This window comes from Equus przewalskii, chromosome 10, assembly GCF_037783145.1.
Source record: "Equus przewalskii isolate Varuska chromosome 10, EquPr2, whole genome shotgun sequence".
In the NCBI taxonomy this organism is placed as follows: domain Eukaryota; kingdom Metazoa; phylum Chordata; class Mammalia; order Perissodactyla; family Equidae; genus Equus; species Equus przewalskii.
In genome coordinates this window covers 8,078,372-8,101,613 of record NC_091840.1, presented here as the reverse complement: position 1 = coordinate 8,101,613, position 23,242 = coordinate 8,078,372, and the positions used below count along the sequence as shown (strand labels likewise).

At 55.8% G+C, this 23,242-nt stretch overlaps 1 protein-coding gene across 2 annotated transcripts in view; it reads right to left on the bottom strand.

The window, feature by feature from the left end:
• SDK2 (sidekick cell adhesion molecule 2) overlaps nucleotides 1–23,242 on the bottom strand; it is a 273,541-nt gene that overhangs the window by 209,391 nt on the left and 40,908 nt on the right. The gene's annotated exons all lie outside the window — the stretch shown is intronic.

Below are 23,242 nucleotides of genomic sequence, written 5' to 3'. Positions count from 1 at the left end.
TGGGGGTGAGAGCGGAGTTCCAAGGCCTGTTCGTTTCCCTGGCCCCTCACTGCCTGCTCTGCTCCATCCTTCACCCACCACGAGTGCTGCGGCACCTCTGTGAATTCTGGGCTCCTTGGGACACAGTCTAACAACCACCGACCCAACCCATATGCTGCTTTCTCTGCCTGGAGCACTGAAGCCCGCCCCCAACTCCCATTGCCCTCCGGCCCTCAAGGGCACCTCCTCCAGATTCCCTCCATGCCACTCTGCCATGCTTGCTCTTACCACCCAGTTCTCGTCCTTCTTAGCACATGTCACACTTCCTAGTCACATTTTTATTTGAGTAGTTATTTGCTTACCATCTGCCTTCCTTGCTATTCTCTGAGCTCCACAGGGACAGGGATCATGTCAGTTTCGTCTCCTTATCTCCAGCGTGAGCCTAGAGCTTGGTACACACTGGGCACAGTGAGTGACCCAAGCAGACGATGTCTGGCTTGCTTTAAAGTCTTCTGGAGAAGGGGTATCGACATCCTCCGGTCACTGACCTTCCCCATGTCTCCAATCTTCATGGCCAATATTTCTTCCATCTGGTTAGCTCCTATTCATCCTTCACCTTTCAGCTGAGACAGTCTCCCCCAGGGAGGCCTCCAGTCCATCAGACACCCAGCATGCTCACTTGTAACGGCCCCCACTCATTTCTTCCTCCCTGGACTCTGAGCCCCTTGGGGGAGGCCAGGCGTTTCTAGCGTCAACACTTGCCTAGGGTCTGATGCAGGCATATGGAATGAATGAATGAATGTATGAGTGAGTGAGTGCCAATGGCCCTGCTGCTATGGGTCAGCACCATCTCTTCTGGGGGCTGATGACCTGGACACGGGATGGCCCCTCTCCATCCTCCAGCTTCCTCCCACTCAGATGCTCCTAGACGCCTTCCCAGTGCCCGAGCAAGGCTCTCCAGAGAACGTGTTCCAGGCCGACAGGGATTGGCCGGACAAGGGGAAGGGGGCACAGAGGTGGCCAGGGTCTCTCTTACGACAAGCCAGTGATCTGCCTAAGGAAGATGACAGAGGAGGCCCTGAGCTCTGAGCATCAGGGGCTGGGGGCCCAACTACCACATTCCCACCTCGGTCCTTCACCAGGATCAGGACACTGTGCCCAACACCAGCAACCCCAGGGCCAGTGGGCCGGCCACATTTCTTGTCCTTCCCACTCTGGGTCAGCTCCCCAACCTTATTGCCTCCCGAGTCTTCTCCATCTCAGGAATGGGCACCTCCACCATTCATCCAGCTGCTAGGACCCCAACCCCTGGGGTCATCTTTGAGTCTGACCTTTCTCTCACATCCAAGCCATCAGCTCAGCGCATCGTCCCAGCTCCACCTTCAACATGCGCCTCGGATCCGACCCCTTCTCACCACCCCACTGCCAGCAGTGTGCCCGGACCACCACCATTGCTGGCCTGGACCACCTCATTGGTGAGCCTCCTTTCTCTGCTCCCTGGGCATCATCCCATGTGGCACCCACAGGGATCAATTTAATGCATAAATCGGATCACGCTGCTGCCCTGCTTAAAGCCTCCAGTGGCCCCTGCTCACGTGCCATGTAAAATCCACAGTCTGCACTGGGACCCGCAGGCCCACGTGGACTGGATACCGTCTCCACTCACCCCTCCACATGGCCACACCGCCCCTCTGCTGCTCTCAGCACGTGCCATGCCTGGCCCTTTACCCGGGCCTTACTCTTGGGTGCCCTCCGCTCCTCCGGCTCTCCCAGGAGGAGAGAAATAATAATATTAATAATGAACTATTGATAATAAAAATTAACATTTTCATCTGGGCCACTGTCCAAATGTCACCTTTACACAGAGGCCCTCTCAGACCATCCCCAGCACAATGGCAACCCAGTGCCACTCCCACCCCACTGGCTTAGGTTTCCTCATGGGGTTGTCCCTTCATGACACTACCTCTCATGTCTCCGTACTTCCCTGTTCTCTGCCTCCCTAGAGAACGCAAGCTCCATGAAGGCAGGTGAGGGGGGTTGTCTGTTATGTTCCACTTCCGTATCCTCGGTGCCTAGAACAGTGCCTGGTTCACAGAAGGTGCTCAATATTTATGAAATGCATGAATGAGAATTTTAAAAATCAATTAGTTGATTAAATAACTAATTGATCGATCAGTCTTCCTTGGTCAAATTTGAGACGCCCGCTCAGATCACACCTGATATCACACACACATGTGTGTATGCAAACATGCGCACACACACTGTACGTGCACACACATGGACACGTGCACACATGTGCATGCAAATATGTGCACACACAAGGGTAGACATGCACACACACACACCAAACTGATGATCACCCTCCTCTTGCTGCCTCCTCTGCCATCTGCACCTTCAGCCCCCTGGGAGCCACCCAGATTAGGAGCCCTGCTCTTTTCTCTCCCTTTTCCCCTCCCTTTTCCCAGCAGTGACAACTTTGGGTTCTCACCCGAGTGAGTGTGTTGGAGGAGGGTGGTATGGAGCTGTTACTCCAGGCTGACCCCTCCCCACCAGGCCCAGCTGGTGGCCAGGAGACAAAAGTCCCCATGAACACAGGCCCCTCCCGCCCTTCTGAGCCAGACATGCACTGAGAGTGCCACCCTGGCTTCTTTAATGAACATTTGATGCCAGGGTGGACCCTCCGCCTCTCCACGTGACTCTAGACACTCTACCACCGCAGCTGGTGCTAGAAGAGCAGACACCCATGTTAATAATGACCCAAGTAAGACCTCAGCAAGAGGGCGAGTCCTCAGTCTTGAGAAGTCTGACTCTCCGCTGGGAACCCAGCAGCACATCCTGAGAGGCATCTGGGAGTGGAGGAAATACCCACAGACGGGAGTTCAAGGCCCACACCCGGCACAGCCCAGCCACAGGACTTGGGAAGCCACCTGTCCTCTGCTCAGGGTTTCAACGGGGGGCTAACCAAGAGATGGATCCTAGGCTCGGGTAATCCACATTGCTTGAGCTCCTGGAGTGGGAGGCTGGGTTCTATGGAGGCTTGGGAATCCAGGGGACATGCATATCCTGGCTTTGCCCCTTATCCCTGGGGTGACAGGGCAGCCACTAAAGCCCATTGAGCTGCAGGCTCCTCTACATACATGACACCTCCCTCTCGTGGTTGCTGCAAAGATCAGAGCAACTGCTGAGATCTGACTTGACCCGGGCCACACTGGTGGTCGACAGGTCTCCCCTCCTCACAGACTCTGCCTGTCCCGGCTGCCCCAGGGCTCTCAGAAGAAGTCACTCCAAACCAGGCACTTCATTCATTCAATCATTCATTGAGTATTTCCCAAAGTCGTGCTGAGGGCCAGGCACTGTGCTAAGGCGTGAGAGGCGGGGCAGTGATGTGGACGAGGGCACGGATCCTGGAGTGCACCCGTATCAGGTGAAGTGCTGCCTCTTGCTAGTCATGTGACCTGGAGCAAAACAAGTAACCTCTCTGTGCCACGCCATATCGTATGTGCAGAGCAGGGCGGACGTCACATTTACCACCCAAGGTCGCGGTGAGATTAAATGAGTTAACATGTGCAAAGCATTTAGGGTTGTGTCTGGCACTTGGTAAGTGCTGTCTGATTGCTGTCTTTGTAATTATGGAATTAGGAATGAGTAGGCACCCTGCGCTCATGGAGCTCAGCCCAGTGTGGGAGAAGAGCACACACCCAGCCAACTGCGAGTCAAGGGTCGGGGCTGGGAGAGGAACAGAACAAGAGCAGGGTGTGGGTTCCCACGCGGAGGTGGGCTCTGCTCTGAGAGGCCGGGGGCTCTCGGGGGAGATGAGATAGACAGTGAAGAAGTCGACCCGAAGCCCGCGGTGAGCACCCCACCCAGGTGCCAGGTACCAGCGGGGAGCCGGAGGGAGGACCTCCATGGGATAAACGCCCTTAGCGGGGGTGAGGAAGTTTGCACCGGGGGCCACGGCAGGGCCACTGGGCCCCTAGTGAACAGAACCAAACGGCAGCGAAATTCCCGCGGACAAGGGGCCCCTGGGATGTCTGGGCGAAGGTGTTTGTGGGAAATGTAGGATGATGAGACCGTGAGCACTGGGGTTCCAGAGGGAAGGGGCGTGGCTGGGAGGGGAAAGGTGTCTTGAGGGAGAGCGAGGCAGGCAGGCCGGCTAGATGCAGGTGGGGTTCCCCGGGTGGGGTGAGAAAGCCAGGGGCCGTCTGGCTGGAACAGATGGTCACTTGCAAACATCATGGCCTTGGAAAATGCAACTTAATGTATTGCAAATAAAAAATTGGTACTTTTTAAAGGATCCTTGTGATCATAAGTGTAGTACCTACCCCCGCCCAGGAGGGCTTCTAGAGAGGTCGCCGGCTCCAGCGTTCCTGAAAGCTCGGGCCTCTGCTGCTCTCTCAGAAGACAGGAAGGGCCGACACTGTGCGACGTTGCTCAACCCTGCTGACCCCCAGGCCAGACTGGGCCGGTCTGGAGCGCTGGATCAGCCCAGGAGACCCAGGGCAGGAAAGGCTTCGGGGGGCAGAAGTTCAGGGCTTGGGGGCTGGTGAGGTCTGCCCCATGTGCCCCCTCCAGAGGGCAGCTCCTGGCAGGGATTGCACTTGACCTCTATCCTCTGTCCAGGGACCTGGCCTCACTGGGACGGGTCTGAGTAACCCAGGAGGGGTCCACAGTACCAAGAGGGTGCCAGAATCCCTGCTCCTGTCATCCAGAAACAGTGTGGTCTGTTCATGCGAGAGCACTGTGCTAGGAGTCAGGAGACCAGGTTGCAGTCTACGCCCTGGGCCACATTGCTGTGAGACTCTGAGCCACTGTCTACCCTCTCCGGAACACAGTTCCACTGGGTGAACAGAAGAGGGTGGACATGATCTCCAAGGTCCCTTCTGGCTCTGACACTCGAGGGCTCTGCTATGCCCTAGAGTGTCCAGGCAGCTCAGGGGTGCAAGCTTCCCGGGACCAGGTTCCTCCCCTCCTCCCTCCTTACCTCCCGGCGGGGCCACCAGCACCTGCAGATCTTCTCCACTCTCTGGTGGGACTTTGCCCAGCTGTCACTGACAGTGGCTTTTTACAGCCTGTGCCACAAACCCTTCAGCCTTAACTACCTCGCTCTGCTATCGCTGGCACCCTTGGAGTACCACTAATGTCACCCCATTAGCATTCCAGCCTTCTGTGCAGTCCTGGGCTTCTGAGTGCAGTGGTGGCCCTGGTCCCACCTCCCTGGGCCCCATCCGAGCCCTGTCTGAGCCCTACCTGTGCTCCTGATGCCTTTCCCATAGCAGAGCATGCGGTGGGGATGCAGAAGGATGCACGAGCACCACGCCCTCCATTCTCTCCCTTCCGGGGAGCACGCCCTCTACAACAGGCTCCAGCTTAGGGGACAGGACAAGGGGCTGTATGGAGGTGTGGACCACAAGGAGCTTTGGAACAACCCTCCTGAGAGGGTTCCTTGGAGCTGGAATCCAGGGCCAGAGATGGAGGGAGAGGAGCGGAGGAACCACGTTCACAAGTGCCGCTAGCTGTGGTTCAGGACTTTTCAGACCCCTATAAAAGTCTTCAGTGGAGTTCATCCCGAAGACGCTTAAATGTGATCTGTTGGCATTCAAGTCCCAGGACCTGGATCCCTCATCCGTATGTTCATTTACCCAACACACACACACCAAATACCCACCACATCCCAGGCTGGGCTGGCTGCCAGGGTCTCAAAGGCAAAAAGCTAGCCCAGCCCCTGCCCTCAAGAAGCTGTAAGTTAGCGGGGAAGAGAGGGGCTCCCAGCTGGTGTGGAGACTGGAGGGTGGTGGTCCCCATCCCACAGGACGGCTTATCAAGGGGTCAGTTACCTCCAGGAGATCAGGGCGTCCCTCATTTTCACCAGTACCGGAGCCAGCCCTCCCCGAGAGAGGCAGGAAGGAGGGAGTGCTACGCGGCTCGGCAGCCAGCCTGCCTGGGCGTGAATCTTGGCTCCTCTCCTACTAGCTGGGTGGCACCGGGTAACTCCTTGATCTTCTTATGCCTCAGCTTCCTCATTTGTAAAACAGGGATAGTGGTCAGCAGGATAATGCCCCCAAAGATGTCCACGTCCTGATCCCCAGAACCTGTGAATACGTTATGTGGCATCACAAAGATGGAATTAAGGTTGCTAATCAGCTGACTTTAAAATACGGAGATTATCCGGTGGGCCCAGTGCGATTACAAGGATCCCTAACTGTAGAAGAGGGAGGCAGAAGGAGAGTCAGTGTCAGAGCGATGAAGCGTGAGAAAGACCAGCCTGCCAGTGCTCGCTTTCAGATGAAAAGCAGGCGGCCTCTAGAAACGGGAGAGGCAAGGAAATGAACTCCCGCCTCAGGCCTCGAGCCCTATGGACAGTATGATTTCAGCCCATGAGACCCATTTTGGACTTGTGACTTCCAAAACTATAAGACGATAAACTCTTGTTGTTACAGCAGCCACAGGAAACTAACACATCACAGTGGTACTGACCTCGTAATGCTGCGGCGATTAATGACTGAATGACACACAGCAAACGCATACCAGTGTCGGGGGTGACTATGTGGGGAATTGTGAGGGCAAGGCTCTGTGGGTCAGGCCTGGGTGGGGGGTGCTACTGGAGGCCGCAGAAGGTCCAGGAACACTTGGGACACTGGCACATCCAGGTCAAAGGGCCAGGCCCAAGGACTAGGGCCAACAGTACGTGGAGCTGAGCAGGCTGGAGCAAGTCGGGCAGGTATGGGTGGGCTCACTCTCCTCTGCCCAGCCATTAATGCTGGCCTGTCTCATGGCCAGGCGAGGCCAGGTCCCCTTTCCATTCTGTGCCTTGCCCCTGGGTCATCGCAGCCTGCCCAGGCCCTGGACCTTCACTTCTCATCTCTGCCAGGTGTCTCCAAGGTACCTTGTAGTTACCGTGTCCCAAACCAAGCTCTCCCCCTCTTCCCACCTCCCTGCCATGTGCCCATCTTAGACTTCCTCTCTAGCTGGGCTCCCTCAGGGGGTGGCACCCCCAGCTGGCCAGGTCAGTGGCGCAGGAGCCATCGCAATACCTCCCTAGGTCCTATTGATTCTGCCCCTTCTTGCTGGCCTTCTTCCATCTCTCTCCATCCCTGCTGCCGTGGCTCTGGCCCATGCTGTCACCATCTCTTGCCTGCCCCCTTCGAGACTCTCCTGCTCATTCCCCATATCCTCTTATAGTCCTTCAAACCTGTGATGGTCCATTTTATGTGTCAACTTGACTGCATCCCAGGGTGTCCAGATTAAACATTATTTCTGGGTGTGTCTGTGAGAGCGTCTCCAGATGAGACTAGCGTTTGAATTGGTAACTCAGTAAAGTAGATGACCCTCCCCAATGTGGGTGGGCATCATCCAATCCACAGAGGGCCTGATTGGAACAAAAAGGCAAAGGAGAGAGAAATTTGCCCGTTTTTTTCCTGTTCGCCTGCTGAGCTGGGACACTGGTCTTCTTCTGCCCTTGGACTGGCATTTACTCCGTAGGCTCTCCTGGCTCTGAGACCTTCAGAGTTTGGACTCACAAATTTGGAATTACATCATTGGCCTTCCTGGGTCTCCATCTTGCAGACAATAGATCATGGTACCTGTCAGCCTTCATAATCACATGAGCCAACTCCTTATAATATTTACATATATAGAGAAGGATATACATATATGATCTATCTATACATAGTCAGGTGCCATATAACGACGATTTGGTCAACAACAGTGGATTGCAAATATGACAGTGGTCCCATAAGATTAGCACCATACAGCCTAGGTGTGTAGTAGGCTACACCATTTAGGTTTGTGTGAGTTCATTCTACGATGTTTGCATAATGAAATCACCTAAGGATGCATTTCTTAGAAGGTATCTCTATTGTTAAGCAACACATGATTGTGTGTGTGTGTGTGTGTATACACACTATTGGTTCTGCAGATATATCTCCTATTGGTTTTGTTCCTCTGAAGAATCCAGACTAATACACAGTCCATTCTCCTTGCCACCGTCAACCACCAAATGATCTTTTCAAAACCAAATCCTACCAGGCTCTTAGAACAGAGACCAAAGCTCTTACTGGGGCTTGTGGAGTCAGGCCCCTGCTGCGCTCTGCCACCTCGGCAGGCATCACTCTCTGGAATCTTCTACAGCACCCCCCCCGTCCCTAGCCTCTTGGCAGCCCCCTGCATCCCCCCACCAAGGGCTCCTCAGATGACGTCCCTCTATCTGGAAGAGTCCTCCCTTCCCCATCACTAATTGTCTTTTATCGTCCTTTAGATCTGAGCTCAGACAGCACTTGCTCTGTCACAGGCTGAATTGCGCCCCACTAGAATAGATGTTGAACACCTGACCCCGGGACCTCAGAATGTGACCACGTTTGCAGAGAGGGTCTTTGCAGAGGTAATTAAAGTAAAAGGAGATCATGTGGGTGGCTCTAATAGGACTGGTGTCCTTATAACAGAGGATATTAGGACACAGAGGTAAGACCACACGAAGACACGGGGGAAGACGGCCGTCTATAAGTCAGGGACAGAGGCCTCGGAAGAAGTCAACCTACTGACACCTTGACCTTGGACGTCCAGCTTGTGAGTCAAGAGACGTCTGTTGTTAAGTGCCCGCCCGTGGCTCTGTTGTGGCAGCCTGCACAGCCTCACAGATGAGCCTTCCCTGGCTCCTGGGGCTGGGGTCGGGGGGGGGGTCTCCTTCCTGACACTCCCACCTCATCCAGTTCCTCCTCCTCCTGACGCATACAGATCTGTCTAAACGCTTCTCACTGCCAGACTGCAAAGCCCCATTTTCTTCCACTGCCCTCCGATGACACGGTTCGCCCTCCGTGCTGAAACCTCTTACACCTGCTCCCAGACGTCAGCGTCCCCTGTACGTGTGGCTCCCAGCCCCCTGTACTGCACTGAGCAGGGTCCCGTGGGCTGTCCCCTCCCTCGCAGGGACACTCTGCTGTCCCTGCCTTGAAATTCTCAATAATGTCGTCGTTGAGCCTGGGCTTTGTGAGTGAAGTACATGGGAACAATGGCCCATGCACATCAGCAGAAGAGAGATGCAGAAGATTGGAAAAAGCTTGACGTTTTAGTACCTTGAACAGCACTGTTTTGCCTGCTTTTCAGACAAGGGCCCCACATATTCATTTGGCACCTGGTCTTGCAAATTAGGTAGTCAGTCCCATAACAAACTTAGGAAAGACTCAAGCCACCAGTCATTTCCCTGCAGACTGCCAGTAAGCTGTGTCTCTTGCTCTTACTGGTTTCTTGGCCTCCCAGAGTGCGCTGTGCACTCACCCCTACACCTTCCTGTGACCCGAGCTCTGGGCTGGGGGCAGCCCGGTCTGTGGTCCTGGCGCCCAGCCCCCTCTGCTCTGCTCCGACAGCAGGCCTTCCACACAGTGACTGGGGACCATGGCGAAGGCACAGAGCCAAGGACGGCGGCCCTCCCTCCACACTGACATCCGTTTACCAATCAGTGCTCCCTGGATTAGCAGCCCTCCTCTTTGCACTCAAAGAGGCAACCCCCTTAATGCCAGCCTTCCTGTCATCTCCCATGGAAAATCCCCCTTTCCGGCGTATCCCAGGCTGACTCAGGGCCTCACCAAAAGGCCGCTGCCTCTTGAGTGCGGGGCCGGGGCGTGGGGTGAGGAGGTTGAGTTATTTGGGAAGGCGGCTATCTGGGGGGACTTCCCAGCCCACCCTATGTGGGTCGTCAGCCCAGGAGCGTTGGCCAGAGTTCTTCGAGGAGCCCGGGCTCTCCCGATGCTCCTGATCACCCAGTGCCTGACCTGGGGCTCTGACAGTCAGGCTGGGAGAGCCCCTGCTGTGTTACTGAGCACCCCACTTCAGGCTGAGCCGGGAAGCGTCTGCTCGGTGAGGAAAGAGGACAGGCTGAGAGTGGGGTGCACAGGCATGAGTGTTTGGGGGTGTGTGCTGTTCTGGCATGAGTGTTTTTGGCCTTTTATCCAGGCTGGCAACAGCTGGTGCTGCATCTCAGAGCCTGTGGCTGTGACAATTACCAAAATGTTTACTATGTGTCACCATTAATAATGCAGAAGCCCCGCCAGCCTCCTATTCAGAAAAAGAGAGCGTGACAGCCGAGGGGCCGGGCTCCCGGGAAGGGTCTTCACCGCCCTGGGTGGGCCTGGCTCTGCCTTCGGGACCATTCACCCTTGACCCTGCCTGGGCACCTGGGTGTAGTGACAGGCTGTGCCCACCCTCTCAACGGGCATTCCCGCTCTCCTCTTACTCAGCTGGCCCCTGCAGACCAGGACAGAGCTCCCTCCCCTCCTGGTGCCTACCTTGCCCTTCTACCTCTAGTGCTGTCCACCCAGGAAGCCTTCCAGAAGATTCTATAGCATTGCCCTCTCACCTCTGTGCAAGTGTGTGTGTGGTGGTGGTGGTGGGGCTCACGTCTCATTGGCCTGTCCCCACCCCACCCTGCTCTGAGAGCTCCTTAGGGCTGAGATATTCTTTTCCCTATCAGCTTCCTTTCAGTCCTTCAAACATGGCAAGCTCCCTCCTGTCTGCCCCAGGACCTTTACACATGCTATCTCCTCACAGAGGACACTCATCCCTTACTTCTTAGTCTACTAACTCCTACACATCCTTTAGAGATCAGCTTAAATGTCACCTTTGGGAAGCCCTCCCAGATCCTATATTCTAGGTCATAGATCCCCTTTTGAATATTTTTACAGAATCCTGTAACTTGCTTTATGAGACCAATCACTATAGTAATTAAATAATTTTAATCTAACACCTACCTCTCCCTTAGACTGTATCCTCTCTGAGAGTAAACAGTGGTTTCTTTCCCATTGCTGTCTTCTCAGCATACAGTAGTCGCCTAATACATGTTCGTGGAATGGATGAGTGAACAAGTGAGGACCAGCCCTGATTCATGCAGACTTTGTAACACAGAGCAGTGGGATCCAGGCCGTCTTCTCTCCCACCCAAGTGAGCATTTGGGGCTGCTGGCGAGTGCTGGGGGGTCTGATTTGGAGGTGGAGTTACCCCCTTCTTCTGGAACAGTCCCTCATGTCTGTAATGCATCCCATGCACATTCCACGATGCAGCCAGCTTCCCAAAGCAAAGAGGATGGAGAGCTCTGAACATCCGCCCCAACAAGCCGCTGTTCCCCAGACGTGGAAGGCTGGGAAGAAAGGTTAGAGAGCCACCCTGAGCGGTGCTCCTGGCTGTGGCAACGATCCCCAGCCCTCACACTTGCCCACGAACAAGTGGGTTCCTGGGTGGTGTGGATGCGCCCGGTAGGAGAGCACCCAGGGCAGGCGCTGCCCACCCTCCCCCTGCAACTTTCGGCCTCAGGCTCAGGCTCCTGCAGACCAGTGAGAGGGTGGAGGGTGGGCTGAGTGCCAGGCTGCCTGCCACCGGGGAGCTGTCCCCGTCTAAATGCAGATTGTGACTTCTAATGACAGGACAGTGGCCACGGAGTCCGCCTGGAACAGCTTGATTAGTGGGCGAGGTTTGGAGTGGGAGGGTCTCCCGCTGTGGGGAGAGGGCTGCAGCCCCTCAGCGCTGGCCAGGCTTTCATTAGCAGTGCCTGCCGGCTGGGGGGTGCCTCTGACTCCCTGTCCAGCTGCCCCCCAAGCATGCCAGCCCCTTCCTCCCCACTGTGTCCTGCACACTGGCCAACCTGGAGAGCTGGGCAGTTGGGCATGGGGACCCTGCCTCACTCCCAGGCTTCTCCCAGCTCCAGGACAGAGTGGTGGGGGTGGTTGGCAGGCCCCAGACAAGGGTGTGGGTGGGAGGGGGGTCGGACAGGGCTGACCAGGGCTGGGGAGGGAGGAAGCCTCCCCAGTAGCCACGCTCAGTGCCATCTTTTCCAAAGAGGCGACTGTCCTCAGGAGAAGAGGGTGGCATTTTGCAGACCTGAGTGTCCAGCTGCAGGACCTGCCCTCCCCTCTCCCTAAAGAGGATGACAGCCGATGCTTGGGAGGGGTCGCGCCACCTCTGCATCCTCCTGCTCCCCGACCTGCATGAGGCCTGGAGCATCCTCTGTGCACGGGCGCTGGGCCGAGGACTCTGAGCTCCAGACCAAGGCCCCGGGCGCCGGCGCTTTGCTCCTGGCTCTGCCACTGACCTGCAGAGTGAGCTTGGGCAGCATGTGCCCCTCTAAGCCTCAGTTTCCTTGATTGTAAACTCAGGGTCGGACCCCATACACTAATGTGGTCTCCCTGCTCTGACCTTCTAGGGGTGCTTCTCCCCCTCTGACTCCCCTGCCTCAGGGGCTTCCGTGCCCCTGCCGACACCCCAGGATTTGAACTAGACTTAGATCGCATCTTCATTCCCCCATGCCAGGCACTTCCTGCTGTGGGGCCAGGGTGTAGGGTGATGCACTGAAAAGGGCCTGTCCAAGGCCAGCTGTCCACCCCCCAACCATCGTAAACAAGCTGTGTGTCCTTGGACAATTCAGGGGCTCTTCTGGGCCTCAGTTTTACTCTCCGTAAAATGTGTGATGCATACTTCTCAAATTCATGTGAACAGGAATGACCAGGGGGTGAGTGCTAAAATACGCCTTCCTGGGCCCACCCCCAAATACTCTGATTCAGCTGGTCAAGAGTAGGATGCTACTGATGCTGCTGGTCTATGGACCACGCTCTGAGGAGCAGTGCCCTCTCGGGTTCCTTCTGCATCTTGAAATGTGTGTGTTAGAAGCTTGGGATGGGGGAGGGTGGCTGGGAATCCTAGACACTGATCAGAGCAGGCTCTGGGCAAAAAAATCCCAGATCACCAATGAGTCAGGTAGGGATGTGCTGGCCAAAACCTGTGGTGTTCCTGTCCTCACCATCTCCCACCTCCACCAGGCCTAGCTGTCCCCTATACTTCAAGGGGAGCCCCCGTCTGCACGCCCTGAACGCAGCGCTCAGTGTGAGCCGACAGAGGACTGTAGTGATGAGAAGGGGCTCAGGAGCCATGCACTGGGCTTTGGAAATGGGGCTCCTCCCCTTAGGAGCTGTGTGACCCTAGGAAAGTTACTAGACTCCTCTGAGCCCCAATTTCCTTGTCTCTAAAATAAGGATAAGACTGGAAATACTGTGCAGAATGATACCATCCACATTAAAAGCATACACTGCACGCATCCATACAGGCTGGTACACACACTGGATGTCACCGGAAAAGTACAGCAAATGGATGGTTGGATCTTCAGCGGGAAGTTAAGGTCAGTGGCTGAAGGGTGGGGACGGGACTCATCAGTCACTGGATACCCTTTTGAAATGTTTGCATGTCCTATGGCTCGCTTGTATTACTCTTCCAAAGATGATTTCCTACCTGCTTATGGGGCTGTTCCCAGGTGATCCACACAAAGGATTTAGCCTAGTGCCTGGCGTGGAGTAAGCACCCGATAAATTGTTAGCGCTCTTCTCACCCGTCCCTCCCCTCCTCCTGCCCCTCTCCTGCCGGCTGGCTCTCCCAGCCTGCCTGCCAGTCTCCTGAACCGGAATGTCTCTCTTCTTCCTACTGCCCTTTATTTATTTATATTCCCTTCAAAAGGAAGGTGTGTGTGTGGCTGGATCAATCCATCCACATGACTCGATTTGCTCAGCTGCCCCCTCCTTCCACCCTCTCTCCCCCTCACTGAGACCAAGAGCGTAAATTCCTTCTGGCCATTAATTAAAAGCAGCCTCTCCCTTAGCGAGCGTCTACTTGCCATAAATTAATAGCGGTCTTCTTAATCAAATCTTAGCTCCTCCTCGAGCCATAAACACATGGAGCTCCAGTTGGTATATCTGTGCACTCTGCTGTGAAATTTAATTTCTGATGCTTCAGCAGACTGCATGGGGGTGGGGGCAGGTACCTGTTTGGGGGGCTGCCCCACCTTGAGTCCCTAACACCAGACCCCTGGTCGACCAACAGGGTTTCCTGAACCGCCTCCCCTGATGTTTGGAGGCTGTGCATGCCTGGCTCTTAAAATCTGAGGGTTCAGAAGTTTAACTGTCATGATTATAATAACTTCTGGCACTAGAATGCCTTTCATATATTTTATCCCAGCTGATTCTCATGACAGCTCTATGAAGGAATGAGGTGGAAGTATGAACTTCAGTTTAGAGATGGAAAAATAAGTCTAACATGTTCTTTAGAGTCAGATCTGGATGGAATTCTTGCTCTGCCGCTTCCTAGCTGCACCCTCGGTTTCTTCATCTGTCCAAGGGGGAAGACGATGCCTCCTGCAGCTCTGATGTGAGAATAGGATAAAATATCACACGGAAGGGGCTCAGTATAGAGCCTGGCTATAGATGCCACACATGGTAGAGATTTCCTACTAAGTGACCCCGCTCAAGATTATCCACCCAGCTACAAACGGAGGAGCCTGGGCCCAGACCCTGACTCAAATTCCACACCCTTGGAATTCCACCTCGAGGCTCTGGAGTCTGGGGTCACTGGGCTAGGTCCCTTGAGCAAGCCTAGCTCAACCTACTCCTCGCCTGCCAAACGCCCACCACGGTGTGTGTCCACAAGCCACGGGACAGAGGTGGAGCCAGGAGCCGCCTGTGCCCACAGACAGGCCAAGGCTCAACCTGGACGGGTGACCCTCTTGCCAGCCTAGCCGCAGCTGCTAAGTTGCTTTGAGCTGCGACCCCCGAGGGTGCCCTCTTCTTGCCCCTCTCTCCCTGGGTTGCCGTGGCACCACCACTCGTCTTAGCAGCAGAGGCTCCAGCAACGTCCCCTTGGCCGTGGGAAGCCTCGGGACTGTCTGTGCGCATCATCGCTGACATTCCCGCAGCGATGCATGGCATCCCGGCACGGCTCACCCACAGATGAGACAGGGCTCCACAACCACTTCTGGAACCGCTCCTCCCATTCAGAGCCGAGCGTCGCCGTCTCTCCAGGCTCTTCTGGCCCTTCGGGAAACGAGCCTTTCATCTGGGTCCAAGCTTTCTAAGCCTCAGCACCTGGGCAAACAGCCCTCCTTACGCCCATCAAACCCTCAGCCGGTCTTCCTGGATCTTGCTCACAGAATTTCCCTGAATTAGCTTCTCTTTTCCTGTGCATCCAGCTGCTCTCCTTTCAAAGTCTTCCCACTGCTTTTGAGTCCATTGTTTTCATCCTCGTTTTTTTTTTTCTGTAAATCTTCAAATCGGTTTGTAATTCTTCACACCCACAGGAGGCACCTCTCCACGAAACTCCTCTCCTGTCCTCTCTCTTCTCAGCATCGCTTAGCTGCTGACCACACCCTCGCTAAAGCCTGACCAGGTTCAGATTACGCTCGCCCACGGGTTCTCAAAGTGGGCTCCCCGGAACAGCAGCTGCCATACCGGGGAACTTGTTAGTGATGCAGATTATGGGGAATCAGAAACTCTGGGAGCAAGGCTGAGCCGTTTGCGTTTTCGCAAGCCCTCCAGGGCATTCTAAGGCACTCAACTTGAAGAACCAATGCTCTAGGCCAGTGGTTCTCACTCAGGAGTGACTCTGCCCCCAGGGGACATTTGGCAAAGTCTGGAGACATTCTGGGTTGTCATAATTGGCATCTAGTGAGTAGAGGCCAGGATGCTGCTAAAGCTGGTACAGTGCACAGGACAGCCCCCCACAGCACAGAACGACCCGGCCCAGAGAGCCACGGTGCTGAGGCTGACAACTCTTGCTCTAGGCTGGATTATCTTGCAATTAACATCTGAGAAGGGAGGGGGGATGTCACAGTGCTCCTCAGAGTCCCCAAGGGCCAGGGCAGCACCATTCCAGGGCACACTCCCAAACACATCCAAAGCTAGTAGCAAGGAGCACTTCCCCACCCGCTGTGGGTACTATTCACACATGAACCTGCCTTCCTCCCACAACAGCCTCAGAGAGGGGCCCTCCTCTGGGGGTCCATTTTACAGATGGGGAACCTGCAGCGCCGAGAAGTCCAAGGTCTCCCAGCTACTGAGTGGCAGGGCAGGGACAAGAACCCAGAGTAACCGAAGCCAGAGTCGCTTCCTTACCGCGATACTACGCATGACCTCCCCAGGTGGAGATGTTCGACGCTATTAACCAATCTATTTAGGCAAGAAAGGAAAGCTGCAGGCATTGCAACCGCTCGCTCACTCAGTCTGTCTAGGACTGGTTATTAAGCGCCTGCTGTATGCCCCCTCCAAGCCAGCTGCTCTGCAGTGTGATGGTGTAGTTCCAGGACACAATGACTCACACTCCTGCTGGGAGAGATCAGTGCACATGAATGCACGTGCGCGTGCGTGCACGTGCACACACACACACACACACACACAACCCTGAAGGATAAGCCAGCACCTCTTTGGGTCTCTTTCGAGGAGTAGGGTTGTAGGTGCTCAAAGCATTTAGGGAAATAGAATGGGAGTGAGGGAGGTCCCCCGGGAGAACTGGGCCTTGCGGTGTGGCTCAGATTTGCAGAGCTGGAGAACAGAGACCAGCAAAACAGGAGGAAGAACATGGGACGAGGAACATGGCTACGCAGCCAGATGTGGCTCTGAGTCCTGCTCCACCAGGATTACCAGTAGTGTGAATCTCCAGCAAGTCACTTATCCTCAAGCCTCAGTTTCCTAATCTGCAAAGTGGGGCCACTGCCACCTGCCACACAGCGCTGGGTGAGGAGGAAGCGGGAAGTCGTGAAGAAGCCCTCAGTGCTCACTCCGTTCATGACGCTGCTCCTGTGCCAGCATCGGCGGCCCTGAAGCAGAAACAATTCCATCTGGTCACTGGAGACTGGGACCCCACTTGGGGTACAGGATCGGGCAAAGTGGACAAAAGTGCATGTGTTTGGGCAATAACGGAACCCCATCCCCAGCCAGCAAGGCAGAGCAACTAGTTTATTCTGAACAGTTTCACAGAGCCACTGCGATTTGCAGGTGTCACAGAGGTGCTAAGTGCCATTAGCACCTAATTACACCTTTGTCCTTGCCATAATCAGGTGAACTGAGAAAAGACTGTAAGGGGAAGAGCCTGAGAGAGAGAGAGAGTAGGCAGTTGCTGGCCAGGAGTATCTGCAAATGTGTCCATTTCTCTCCAGAATGGGGCCTCTTTGCAATGGCCAGAGGGCCTGGGGGAAGCCAAGCGGACAGAAAGGATGCAGCCGATTACAGACTCTTAAAAGCTGAGGGCAATCGAAGCCTTGGCTCAATAGGAAACAGGGAGCCAGTGGGGTCCTTTGAGAAGGGGAAGGCGTTTGATGAAAGAGGTCATTTAGCAAGAATCAGACAGCTGTCTGCAGGATGGATGGCGAGGAGAGGTCGGATCAGTGGGGTTATTTAGGAGGCTGTTACCGGAATCCAAGCGTGAGCTGATGCACTAGGTACCAGGAACCCCGGAGAACTGACATGGCCTGGCGAGTGCATTCCCAGGCACTCGCTTCCCCTGTCGGGGTGATGCTCCAGTGCCTGAGGGTCCCACAAGAAACACGCCAAGGACTGGAAGCTGGCCTTGCCCATCCCTGAGAACACGTGCCAAAACCCAGCACCATCCATGGCAGGGAATGGCTCACTCTGCTCCTTTGGATCCCGGTCTGTTAGACTTAGGATTTTCAATAGTCCAAACCCGGAGAAAATATGAATCAGAGGCTCTGAATCTCATGGCCCGGCCAACTTTGCCCGTCCTTGGCATGACCACCTTGCTCGGCGCTTCCTTGCCAGGCGGCAGCTGGTTCTTGATGTTCCTGCTCCAGGGTCACATCCAGAGGGCAGGACGGGGTCCACTGAGGTCAGAGGAGACCACAGGTGACAAATGATGGTTGAGGCACATCCAGGGCTTCTGGTCACCCTGAGCTGTCTCTGCTCCCTAGTTCACCAGCACGGAAGCCTACTGAGTCCCATGATGGGGATGCCAGATTTAGCAAAACACAGGACACTCAGTTAAACGTGAATTTCCTTTCAGCCCCTCAACTGTTTGAGTTGGGGTCTGCAACAGTCTAAGGGACTGTGCTGCAGAAAATGCAGCACATATAAACAATATTTGGGACATATTTACACTAAAAGATGAGTCCTCGTTTATCTGAAATTTGAATTTACCTAGGTGTCCTGTATCTTTCCTGGTACCCTAGCCACCTGGAGATGCCAGGTGCACAAGCTAGAGCACGGCACGGAGAAAAGCACACTGGACGCTGAGACACCTGGGTCCCCCTCCAGCTCTCCACGTAGCTGAGACTGCTCATCTGTGAGATGCGGACGACACCAGGGGCAGCGATCACGAAGCTGCCAGGAAACCTTACGGGTGAAAAGTATCAAGAAGGGCTGGGATAAGGCAGCTGACGTTCAATCAGGGATCAAAGGCTGCCCACAGCACATTTCGCCTCTCTAGGGACACAGTGAGGGTGCTACCAACGCGCCCAGCCTGAGGTTCTCACCTGTGAGAGGAGCTGATGTCCATGGTCCCTTTCAACTTAAAAACCTGATGACGATTCTAGGCGCCTGCTTTGATCTATCAATAAGGATGCATCCAGGGAATTGCAACTCATCCCGCCAACAGCCCCCTCGACACAAAAAAAGGAAGGTAAATCCACAGCCAGAAAAAAGTATCATATCCTGACATCCACTGCCAAGCCTCAGTGAGCCTGGCACCATCTACCACTAGGAATGATCAAGGCCACTCTGCCCCCATCACGCGGAAATTAGAGGCTGGCTACACGTTGCTGCCCTGTACCTGCCAGCAGGATTATACCTGTGTGATTAGAATGTGTAAGAGCAGATTTTACTGAGATAATAAAAATAATAATGATCAAAATGGAGTTGGAACCCAGCCAAAGAGGGGCTCTGGGAGGGAAAGAGTCTGCCTTTTTTATTTTTTAAGCAGGCCAGCCACATGGAGGATGCGATGACCTCCTCCCCGTGCCTCCGTCAGTACCTGCAGCCATCTGTCCTGGCCAGCTCCCTGCCTGGTTAGCTCGTTTCCAGAAATGTGGCTGTCTAGAGTCTAACTGGGGCACGCTAGGAGCCATCATGTGGAGCCGAGCCCAGGGCGGGAAGAGGGCGGAGAGGGCAGGGACGGAGAGAGGCTGGCAAAGGATGCACAGGTAAGAAGGGAAGACTGGTCCAGCAGGCACCTCCTCTTTGCAATGACAGTGACGAATATCGATGGAGGGTCTACACCAAGAGCTTTGGGGAAGGCACAGAATAAAGGGTCACAGATTCATGATTCATCCACACGGGCTTCTCTCACGCATACTTCAGGGTGTTCAAAAACTCAGCTCACCCCAGCAGCGCTGCGTTTGCAGCACACAGGGTGGGGGTGTCCTTAGAACCGGGGATTCACAAGGTCACACAAGGGTGGTGTGGGAGGAGCGCCCAGAGCTCAGCTGGTCCAGCCTGCTCGTTGTATGTCTGGCGGTCTGGTTAGCCAGACGCTCAGGGAGGAGGGGATTTCCCAAGCTCAGCGCCCAGAACAACCCTTCCCCTCTCCCACCTGGCCCCATTCATATCCCTCCCTCAGCGGCCACCTTCCCCAGGGGGCACAATAGGGGTCCTGCTCCAGGTCTTCCCTCCACAGGCTGGTGGCCTCCATCCCATCCTCTGCCCAGGCTCATGTCTGTGTCACCTGGACAAATGCTTCCTGCAGAAGTGGGGTTCTGGGGGGTCCCTCCACCAGCCCTGCATACAGAGCTGCTCCTGAGAGTCCAAGCAGGACAGAGGCCCAAACACCCCTGTTCTTCAAGTTACTGGCACATGTTCAGAGCCTAAGGGACAGCATCTGCCTTCTGAGGCACTGGGGGAAGACAGTGGTGGCATAGGACTCTGCAGCCGGGCACCTGCCCTGCCTGCCACAGCCAGGACACCCAGCTTAGAAGAGCCAGAAGCCTCGGGGAGGAGCAGATGGCACCCAAAGTTGAACCCCTTCTCTGCTGTGCTCCCCCAGCCCGTGCCACCCACATGATGCCTTTGATCAGATTTGGGGTTTCTTACACGGAGTAATCGGATCATGGAGGCCTTAACTAGATTAGGCAGAAGGCTTCCAAGAGACACCGGCTGGAAGTGGCTATTAGATAGCATGGGGGCCTGGGCTTGTGATGAGGGCAGGTTTCCAACCCCGCCTTTTCTCCTTCCCTCCTGAGGGAAGCAGGGCGCAGGGGCGCACAGTCTGGGCGTGGCATGGGCCCTGGATCCTCAGCCCTGTTCTTACTCTGTCCCCGTCCCCGCACTTACCCACCCCGCCAGATCTCGGTGTTCTTCATTCTTGGAGTACCGACCATGTGGCCGGTTCTGTGCTGGACACTTTGAATTTTCTCCTTTAATCTCCACAGGGAATTCACAAAGTTGGTTTCAGCATCCCCACTTAACAGGAGGAAGAACAGAGGCTTAGCGTCTAAGAAAACTGCCCCGTAACTTATGTTAATGAGTAAGTTTGGGATTCCAATCCAGGTCCGCCCAATATTATTTCCATCTCAAAAACCATTCTCCAAACCTAGTCATGGCCAAAGGCCCCGACTTCTGGAGTCCAGCTGTGGACTGGCCACCCTGCTGGTCTCTGAGGCAGAATGTGGGGGGACACAGAGGCAGCGCTGGGGGATTCGTGGCCTCCAGGGAGAGGTCAAACACTGGACAACCCCCCGACCTCCAACCTCTGGGGCTGGAGTGATGTCTTCCCCACGGGGCACCGAGGGCCTGAGTTGCATATTGTCAGGCTGTCCCAGATCAGACACCTCGAGGCAGCCACACACTCGTGCACACGCATATGCACACACACGTGTGCGCAGACGCACGAACGCACACCCAACAGGCCAGCTCTTCCTTCTGCTGTGTTCCCACTCCCCCGCCCGCAGCACTTATCAGGATCTTACATACATAAATTCTACTTATCTATTCTGTTGGTTATCTCCCCAACCAGAATGTAAATGCCACGAGAACAGAGATATTTGCCTCCTAGAGCAGTGCCTGAAATGTGGCCGGGAGGGAGAAGGGCATGAGTGAGGAAGGTGCCAGAGGCACGGGGTAGGACCTGCCTGCATCTGCGAGGGGACAGAAGGCAGGGTGAGGTCAACATTTGGGGAAGCCGCTGGGGGTCAAAAGGAAGGAAGGGGCACTTGGGGGTGGGGAGGGAGAGAGAGGGAGAGAGAGAGGCCCTTGCGTGTGTGACAGACACAAATGCGAGCATGAGTGTTGGTGGGTGGTGGGTGCAGGGGCCGGGGGGTGTATTAACGCTGTTGGCTGTGTGATTCTCATGTCCCGGGCTCCTGACGGCAGGGGGGCCCAGGGGACACAAGGGCACAGCATCAGTACCACCGCAAAGCTCCCAGGAGCGCGGGGCAGGCTCGGAAAGGAGGGGCCTCCCTGGCTGCATGGAGCCCCCATTCTGCATTAGCAACCACACGTGTGGCTCTCAGCTCTGCGTGTGACTGGGCCCCAGCCGCAGTCTGCCACAGGGACACTGCCAGGGCAGCCTCCGGAGGGTCAGCAGAATGGCCAGTGTCACAAGCTGCATCCTAACGAAGTGTGGGGTCACTGGCCCAGGGCAGCCCCAGATGGCCCCAGCTGCTCAGCAAGGCCCGAGGGACAGGCAGGAAGCTGGGGTGCAGGGAGCTGCGGGGGGAACAGGGGCAATTTGGAGAAGGGCCTGGTGGGGGCACCGTCCTCTGAGGAATGCACAGAGGCGGCCAGGAGGCGGTGAAAGGCCTGGGAGCTGGGGAACTGGCCCTCCCCTGTCAGGCTCCCTGCTGCTCAGCCCAGGGGCGTGACAGACACGGCCCAGGCAACAGACCAGGAAGCCCTTCAGACATGGTATTGCAGAAGTCAGGGGTCCCAGCCTTTGTGGGGAATGCAGGGAGCCCACTGAGTTGGAGGTCCCCCAGCTACATGTTCTGGGCAGGCTTGCCCACTGGCCCCATCTGTCCCAATGAACTTGGCCTGTTCTGGCACAGACGCAGAGGTCAGGTGCCTGACTGGAGGCAGCAGAAGGCTGCAAGATGGGGTCCTGGGCAGCTTCGGAATGGAACCACTGGGCAATCAGGAGCGCCGGGGAAGCCAAGCAGGGACCCACAGTGTGGCTGTGGAGGCGATGGGGCCTCCATGAGAGAAGGCAGCCTGGTGTCGTGACCAGCAATCAGGACAGGGCTCAGCACGTCTGGGTCCCACCCCCACTCGACTCTACCTAGCTGGGTGGCCTGGAGAGGTGGCATGGTGTGGCACGAACGTCCAGTGGAGTTCCACACCCGGCCTGTAAACCTCAGTTTCCTCATCTGTAAAATGGGTTGGTGGGAATATGAAGTGAGGTCCCGGTACGAATGAAAGCACCTATCCCCATGCACTGTATTTGCTTATATCTGCACGTCTTGTGTATTTGTGCCTTCTCCTCCTCTCCACCCCAGAGTCCTGGCCTTTGGACGGAGGGCGCTGACTGACGGCATATCTGGTTCCCTCAGTGCAGGGTCCAGGAGCCCACGACCAACTCCCTTCCCAGCAGGCCCCAGCACACAGCGAGGCCACAGCTGACAGTGCCGCTCCCCCACCCCCACAGGGAGATGAGGACAGGGACACAGGACAGGGTGGCTGGGGCCAGCCTCCACTGACCCTCCCGCCACCACTGTGATCTGGTGGCCCCTTCAGCCCTCTTACTCCCTCCACAGCCTCCGATGACAGGTCCCTGGTGACAGTTCCCCGGCACAGCCTGGCAGCGTCTGTCTGAGCAAAGGAGGGAGATGGCTCGGAGTGAGAGGGGATGACCCTGTCGTCAGAGGCTGGCCGCTTGCCTCCCTCCACTCCCAGGCCAGGAAGGAATGTGCAGGACCCTGACTGCTTCCTTCCTGGGGACCCTGGTGGGCCCTAGGGACCATCTCCTAGCTTCACTGGATGCCCACACCATGCCCGGGGGTCTGGCCCAGTGCACCTGGACTCAGCTTGCCTACATCGCACCTGTGCTCATTCCTGCCCACAGCCGGGCTGCTCCTCAGCTCACCCGTGTTTCCTCTTCCCTGAACCCTCACTCTCCTGATTTTCCAGTACTTTCCACCCGTTCCCATCTCACTGGGGGCTTGTGGCTGGAGACCCTCTTCTGGCCTGGTCACCCGGTACCCCCTTGCCTGGCACGGGCCTCCGGCCACTCCTACTGCTGAGAGAGGAGAGAAAGCCAACTAGGGTGGAAGGTGAGAGCCCGAGGCAGTAAGATTTCTGGACTCAGGACCCAGGAGACCCGTGAGCAGGTCTCTGCCCAGCCACTTACGCTGTCTGACTGTGGGCAGAGTGTGGGACTTCTGTGATGCCTGTTTTGTAAAACAGGGGACCGTACTTTGCTGAAAGGACTCTCTGGGACTATGCATGTAACTGGCTGGCACAGTCCCTGGCACACAGAAGGCACGAATTCATGGAACCACAGATGTCACTGGCCATGCCTTCCATCCTGG